General features: G+C 54.2%; 1 non-coding gene across 1 annotated transcript; it reads left to right on the forward strand.

Moving 5' to 3' along the window:
• The first annotated feature begins 5466 nt into the window (after nucleotides 1-5466).
• Nucleotides 5467-5630, forward strand: LOC125627358 (U1 spliceosomal RNA). The gene has a single exon (XR_007353990.1). It is a non-coding gene; the product is annotated as a U1 spliceosomal RNA (small nuclear RNA).
• Nucleotides 5631-7196: the final 1566 nt, after the last annotated feature.

Below are 7196 nucleotides of genomic sequence, written 5' to 3' on the forward strand. Positions count from 1 at the left end.
TCTCCTCTCTGGCATGTTTCCTCACCTGTAAAGTATTGACCTCCGTTGCAAAGCACTTTGAGATCATAGAATCATAGAACCATAGAATATCAGGGTTGGAAGGGACCTCAGGAGGTCATCTAGTCCAACCCCCTGCTCAAAGCAGGACCGATCCCCGACTAAATCATCCCAGCCAGGGCTTTGTCAAGCCTGACCTTAAAAACTTCTAGGGAAGGAGATTCCACCACCTCCCTAGGTAACGCATTTCAGTGTTTCACCACCCTCTTAGTGAAAAAGTTTTTCCTAATATCCAATCTAAACCTCCCCCACTGCAACTTGAGACCATTACTCCTCGTTCTGTCATCTGCTACCACTGAGAACAGTCTAGAGCCATCCTCTTTGGAACCCCCTTTCACGTAGTTGAAAGCAGCTATCAAATCCCCCCTCATTCTTCTCTTCTGAAGACTAAACATCCCCAGTTCCCTCAGCCTCTCCTCATAAGTCATGTGTTCCAGTCCCCTAATCATTTTTGTTGTCCTCCGCTGGACTCTTTCCAATTTTTCCACATCCTTCTTGTAGTGTGGGGCCCAAAACTGGACGCAGTACTCCAGATGAAGCCTAAACCAATGTCGAATAGAGGGGAATGATCACGTCCCTCGATCTGCTGGCAATGCCCCTACTTATACATCCCAAAATGCCATTGGCCTTCTTGGCAACAAGGGCACACTGTTGACTCATATCCAACTTCTTGTCCACTGTAACCTTTAGGTCCTTTTGTGCAGAACTGCTGCCGAGCCATTCAGTCCCTAGTCTGTAGCGGTGCATTGGATTCTTCCGTCCTAAGTGCAGGACTCTGCACTTGTCGTTGTTGAACCTCATCAGATTTCTTTTGGCCCAATCCTCCAATTTGTCTAGGTCCCTCTGTATCCTATCCCTACCCTCCTGCGTATCTACCTCTCCTCCCAGTTTAGTGTCATCTGCAAACTTGCTGAGGGTGCAATCCACACCATCCTGCAGATCATTTATGAAGATATTGAACAAAACCGGCCCCAGGACCGATCCCTGGGGCACTCCACTTTTGATACCGGCTGCCAACTAGACGTGGAGCCATTGATCACTACCCGTTGAGCCCAACAATCTAGCCAACTTTCTATCCACCTTATAGTCCATTCATCCAGCCCATACTTCTTTAATTTGCTGGCAAGAATACTGTGGGAGACCATTTCAAAAGCTTTGCTAAAGTCAAGGAACACGTCCACTGCTTTCCCTTCATCCACAGAGCCAGTTATCTCATCATAGAAGGCAATTAGATTAGTCAGGCATGACTTGCCCTTGGTGAGTCCATGCTGACTGTTCCTGATCACTTTCCTCTCCTCTAAGTGCTTCAGCGTTGATTCCTTGAGGACCTGCTCCATGATTTTTCCAGGGACTGAGGTGAGGCTGACTGGCCTGTAGTTCCCAGGATCCTCCTTCTTCCCTTTTTTAAAGATGGGCACTACATTAGCCTTTTTCCAGTCATCTGGGACCTCCCCCAATCGCCATGAGTTTTCAAAGATAATGCCCAATGGCTCTACAATCACATCTGCCAACTCCTTTAGCACTCTTGGATGCAACGCATCCAGCCCCATGGACTTGTGCTCGTCCAGCTTTTCTAAATAGTCCCGAACCACTTCTTTCTCCACAGAGGGCTGGTCACCTCCTCCCCATGCTGTGCTGCCCAATGCAGTAGTCTGGGAGCTGACCTTGTTCGTGAAGACAGAGGAAAAAAAAGCATTGAGTACATTAGCTTTTTCCACATCCTCTGTCACTAGGTTGCCTCCCTCGTTCAGTAAGGGGCCCACACTTTCCTTGACTTTCTTCTTGTTGCTAACATACCTGAAGAAACCCTTCTTGTTACTCTTAACATCTCTTGCTAGCTGCAACTCCAGGTGTGATTTGGCCTTCCTGATTTCGCTCCTGCAAGCCCAAGCAATATTTTTATACTCATCCCTGGTCATTTGTCCAATCTTCCACTTCTTGTAAGCTTCTTTTTTGTGTTTAAGATCAGCAAGGATTTCACTGTTAAGCCAAGCTGGTTGCCTGCCATATTTACTATTCTTTCTACACATCGGGATGGTTTGTCCCTGTAACCTCAATAAGGATTCTTTAAAATACAGCCAGCTCTCCTGAACTCCTTTCCCCCTCATGTTATTCTCCCAGGGGATCTTGCCCATCAGTTCCCGGAGGGAGTCAAAGTCTGCTTTTCTAAAGTCCAGGGTCTGTATTTTGCTGCTCTCCTTTCTTCCTTGTGTTAGGATCCTGAACTCGACCATTTCATGGTCACTGCCTCCCAGGTTCCCATCCACTTTTGCTTCCCCTACTAATTCTTCCCGGTTTGTGAGCAGCAGGTCAAGAAGAGCTCTGCCCCTAGTTGGTTCCTCCAGCACTTGCACCAGGAAATTGTCCCCTACACTTTCCAAAAACTTCCTGGATTGTCTGTGCACCGCTGTATTGCTCTCCCAGCAGATATCAGGGTGTTTGAAGTCTCCCATGAGAACCAGGGCCTGCAATCTAGTAACTTCTGCGAGTTGCCGGAAGAAAGCCTCGTCCACCTCAGAGATTACTGATAAGAATGCTAGATAAGAGCTAAGGATTATTAATTATTACACACTCTTATTCTCCCCCATGCATTCTGGTCCATAGACCAGAGGCACGGAGGAACATTTGCAGGGGATGTGTAGTGGGACCCAGGCCAGCCCCCACAGGGGTCGGCAACAGAGCGCCATGCTTCCAGCCCCACTCTGCCCCCAGATCAGTTCCACCCCAACCCCATTCAGCTCCCAGTCCTGCTCTGCCTCCAGGCCCAGCTCCACCTCCAGGCCAGATCTGCCCTCATTCCCTCTCCGCCCCCAGACCAGCTCCTCCCCGTCCCCAGTTCCACCCCCAGCTCCACCTTCGGCTCATGCTCTGCTGCTGAGGAAGCCTTGGCTGTGCAGTGATGGAGGAGGGCACAGACAGATTCCATTAATGGAAAGTGGAGGGCGCGAGTGGAAAAGTTTGCACACCACTGCCATAGACAGAGCTTCCAGCAGTGTGGAATTCTGGGAGTTGCAAATCCCAGAGTCTTGCTAACTGGGAAATCCTGCCATCCATCCATCACTACAGGGTAAATAATAAACTGGCCCAGCAAAGTGTTTAGTGTGTTGCTAACAGAGTCCTCAGATGTTAACAAGAAGGGGACTCAGTTTTCCAATTCATTAAAAACCAAAATCAAACTTTTTCATCTTGTATTTTTACCTCTTCAGTGTTTGCCTTTTGAAGATGTGGGTTTGCCCTCCAGCCAGGGAGCTCTGCTAGTGTGAAATACGGACATCACAGCCCACATGGAAATGAGAAGTAGCAACCTCAATGCAAACAGAATAGCAACCAATAACAGAACTGTAGCGATGCAAGTAAAGAGAGTGGGCAAGAGACGCGTACACACAACCAGATGCTCAGGGGAAGCACTTTCTTTTCAGCATAAAAGCACATTTGTAATTAATGATGGAGATTCTGTCACTTTAAATAAGCAGCCTGCAGCTGAACCATTATGCCTGCTACGCTCTTCCCCCGGGAAATGACATTTATGATGCTGTGGGATTTGGGACATTAGTGCAAACGACTCTTTCTGTAACCTCGGTTTCACGATTCATTTTTTGTGCTGGGAATAACAACAAAAGCGTGGGGGTGGCGGACCCATGTGGAAGGGAGCTAAAGGGAGTGACGCCCATGAGGCTTGGGGAGGACTGCCAGAAGCGCTGCACAGCTGCAGCCTGACATTTAAAGAGCCCTGATTGCCAGCCAACGCCCTACTGAGCTGAGTGGGGGAGTCCGCCCTTGTCTTCGAAGCTAACAGGCCCCTCCCTCCCACCTCATCCACAGCCCCAGTGAACAGCTTTGAACAGAGAATCTAAGGGGCCTTGAAGAGGAAAAATACCTTCTGTTCCCACCCTCTAGCTCAGCGACTCCATGTTATCACCTGTGTTGCTGCCCCACTGCCCGATGGATTTGGTGGCACTGGGGCCTCTGCACATTTCCTGTGTGGGGTTCCAGGTCTGGGGTGTGCACAGCAGCACCTCTATCAAACCCCTCTCCTATTTGGGTGCAATCGCCTTGCACAGCCAACTGGGCTGTGCGGTGGTTCTGTGTGCTCAGGAGCTTCCGTGGTCCATGCCTCAATGGGAAGGGAGGAGCAGCACTTGGCCCAGAGGTATGGTAACTCCCGCAGACAGAACCTTGCATCGGAACGAGATCCCTGCAGTGAGAAGAGCTAGGGAGGGGATTTGCAAAGCTGCTGAAGGGATTTGGATTCTCAAACTCCATTAGAAAATACTGGCCAAACCCCTTGGGCAGTTTGAAAATCCCACCCAAGAATCTTTATTTTTTTCTTAAAAGAAGAAGGTCCTCAGACTCTGCAGAAAGCGACAGGGGCACTGATGAATCGGCCTGGCTGGTGCCACCATGAATTGGCTCCTCCTTGCCCTCTACAGCACCAATGTATATTCACTTCCCCCGTGCCACTCATCAGAGCACAACCACCTGGGATCCAGTCCCCCGCACCAGTGTGGATCCTGCCCTGGCCTTTGTTCGTGGGGTTCAGTATTGGTTCTCCTATTGCACATCGGGATGTTTCTCTCCCAAGCTGGCAGACTATTTTTAGGCCTTTGGAGCAGATAAATCTGTTCCCTTCCTGTGGTGGGTGTCCAGAAAATGAACCCCCTCCAGGCATGGCAACAGGGCCAGATTAACCTTTTTGTGGGCCCGGCCCCAAACAGACTTGTGGGCCCCCATGGAGGCAATGGAGCACGACGTAGGGAGGTCAGTCCGCAGAGCAAGAGGCCGGCCAGGGGCAAAAGGGCCTGGCATGGCTTGGGCAGCCCAGCTCCGCCCAGCCCAGTGCGAGGGCACTATTTACAAACCGGCAGCCGCCAGATGCACAGTGGCCTGCCCGGCTCTCTGCTGCCAGCGTGCCCCTTCCCCTCAGAGGTGAGCCCAGGCCGTGCCACACAACGCCCCCGCCCAACACCCCTCCGACTGCCTATGGCCAGAGCCCCCTCAGACTCAGTATGCCCAGCACCCCCTTCAAATCCTCCCCACAAATGCACAACACCCTGTACAACACCACCCGTGCCCAGTGCCCCTCCCAACAACCCCACCACAACTGCTCAGCACCCCAAACAGAACCCTCATTCCCTAGTAGGGTGACCAGGTATCCGGCTTTCAACTGGAACACCAGGTTGAAAAGGGATCCTAGTGGCTCTGGTCAGCATCGCTGACTGGGCCGTTGACTGTCCGGTTGGCGGCGCCATGCAGCGGGGCTGGCAGGCTCCCCGCTAGCCTCCACACCACGCAGCTCCTGGGTAGCAGCTGGCATGTCCCCCCTCTGGCTCCTATGTGTAGGGGTAGCCAGGGGGCACCACACGCTGCCCTCACCCCAAGCGCCGCCTCCCGCAGCTCCCATTGGCTGTGATACTTACCTGGCGGGGAGGTACCATGATCACAAAGGTAGTTTTCCCAGGGTGAGGCTCATCCATTACACTGCGGGTGTGCTGATCCCTGCCATTTCCCCAAATGCAGGAAAATTGACTACATAGTTTGTGGTAGTTGGGGGACTGTGTTTGCACTCTCCCCTGGCTAAATGGGGGAGGGATAGCTCAGTGGTTTGAGCACTGGCCTGCTAAACCCTGGGTTGTGAGTTCAATCCTTGAGGGGGCCATTTAGGGATCTGGGGCAAAAATTGGGGATTGGTCCTCCTTTGAGCAGGGGGTTGGACTAGATGACCTCCTGAGGTCCCTTCCAACCCAGATATTCTATGATTCCTGGCCAATGGGAGCTGCGGGGGGTGGTGCCTGCAGACGGGGCAGCGTGCAGAGCCACCTGGCTTTCCCACCGCATAGGAGCTGGAGGGGGGACATGCTGCTGCTTCCAGGAGATGCTTGAGGTAAGTGCCATTGGGAGCCTGCACCCCCGAGCTCCCCTGCCCCAGCCCAGATTCCCCTCCGAAGCCCTCAGTCCTAGCCCGGAGCACCCTCCTGCACCCCTCATCCCCAGCCCCATCCCAGAGCCGCACCCCCAGCCAGAGCCCTCACATCCTACCGCACCCCAGCCCCCTGAGCCAGCCTGGTGAAAATGAGCGAGTGATTGAGAGTGGGGAGAGCGAGCGACAGAGGGAGAGGGGATGGAGTGAGTTGGGGGTGGGGGCCTCAGAGAAGGGGTGGGGCAGGGGTCGGGGCAAGGGTGTTCAGTTTTGTGCAAGTAGAAAGTTGGCAACGCTACTCCTTAGTGCCCCAACACACACAGATCTTCCCCACCCTCTCACAACCCAGCACCCCCCGGATTCCCCACAGACCCACCCCCCCACGCCCTGCCTCCTGGCTGCACTCACTGGCCCTGCTGGGAGGTGACTGTCTGCTGGGCTGAGCCGGCAGCGCAGCCAGGGCTGGTCCCAGGGCCGGGAATCGCTCTGGCCCCTCGGGAGTGGTGCAATCAGCCAGGCCAGGGCCTGTCCCAGCTTGGCCCCCTCAGGACCCACTTGCCTGGAGGGGCCCAGCCAAGCCCCCCCCAGACTGCCCCCTCCCCACCTCCTGGCTGAGACTGGCCAGGCTTCTGCACCAGTCCCAGGTGTCTCATCTCCAGGAAGACGGGTGGGGCCCCACAGGTGGTGGGAAGCAGAGACTGCCGGGAGCTGAGGTGCACTGGGGTCCAGCCAGGGGGCAGAGAAGCTGGCGCGTGGGGCCTGAGGGCAGAGAGGAGCCCTCAGCCAGCTGGCAGACGGGCCAAGAGGAGCAGGTCATGGTGGTGGGGAGCCAGCGGGGTCTCGGGGCGCAGTGCAAGTGGAGCAGGCCGGGGCCCCTTCTGGGCATGGGCCCGGCTCCATGGAGCCACTGGCACCATTGTAAACCCGGCACTGCATGGCAAGGTCCTTTCCAGCTGTGTCAACACTTCCAGACAGAGGGGTCCGGGTAAGAACTGCAGAGAGGGCCTGGAGTGGCATACAGAGGAGCAGGATTCCCTGGGGGCCTCACTGCTGTGTCCTGACCTTCTCCTCACTCACACAGCAACCAGGAGTAGCTCCCCTGGAGTCAATGGGGCTGCAGCGGTGTAACCCAAGTACCCGTGAGGGAAGAATTGAGCCCCATGTGTGCGTCTCAGCGCAGGGCTGGGGACCACTGCCGAGCCTTCACGTATGTGAACTGTAG

Source organism: Caretta caretta, chromosome 25, assembly GCF_965140235.1.
Source record: "Caretta caretta isolate rCarCar2 chromosome 25, rCarCar1.hap1, whole genome shotgun sequence".
NCBI lineage: Eukaryota > Metazoa > Chordata > Testudines > Cheloniidae > Caretta > Caretta caretta.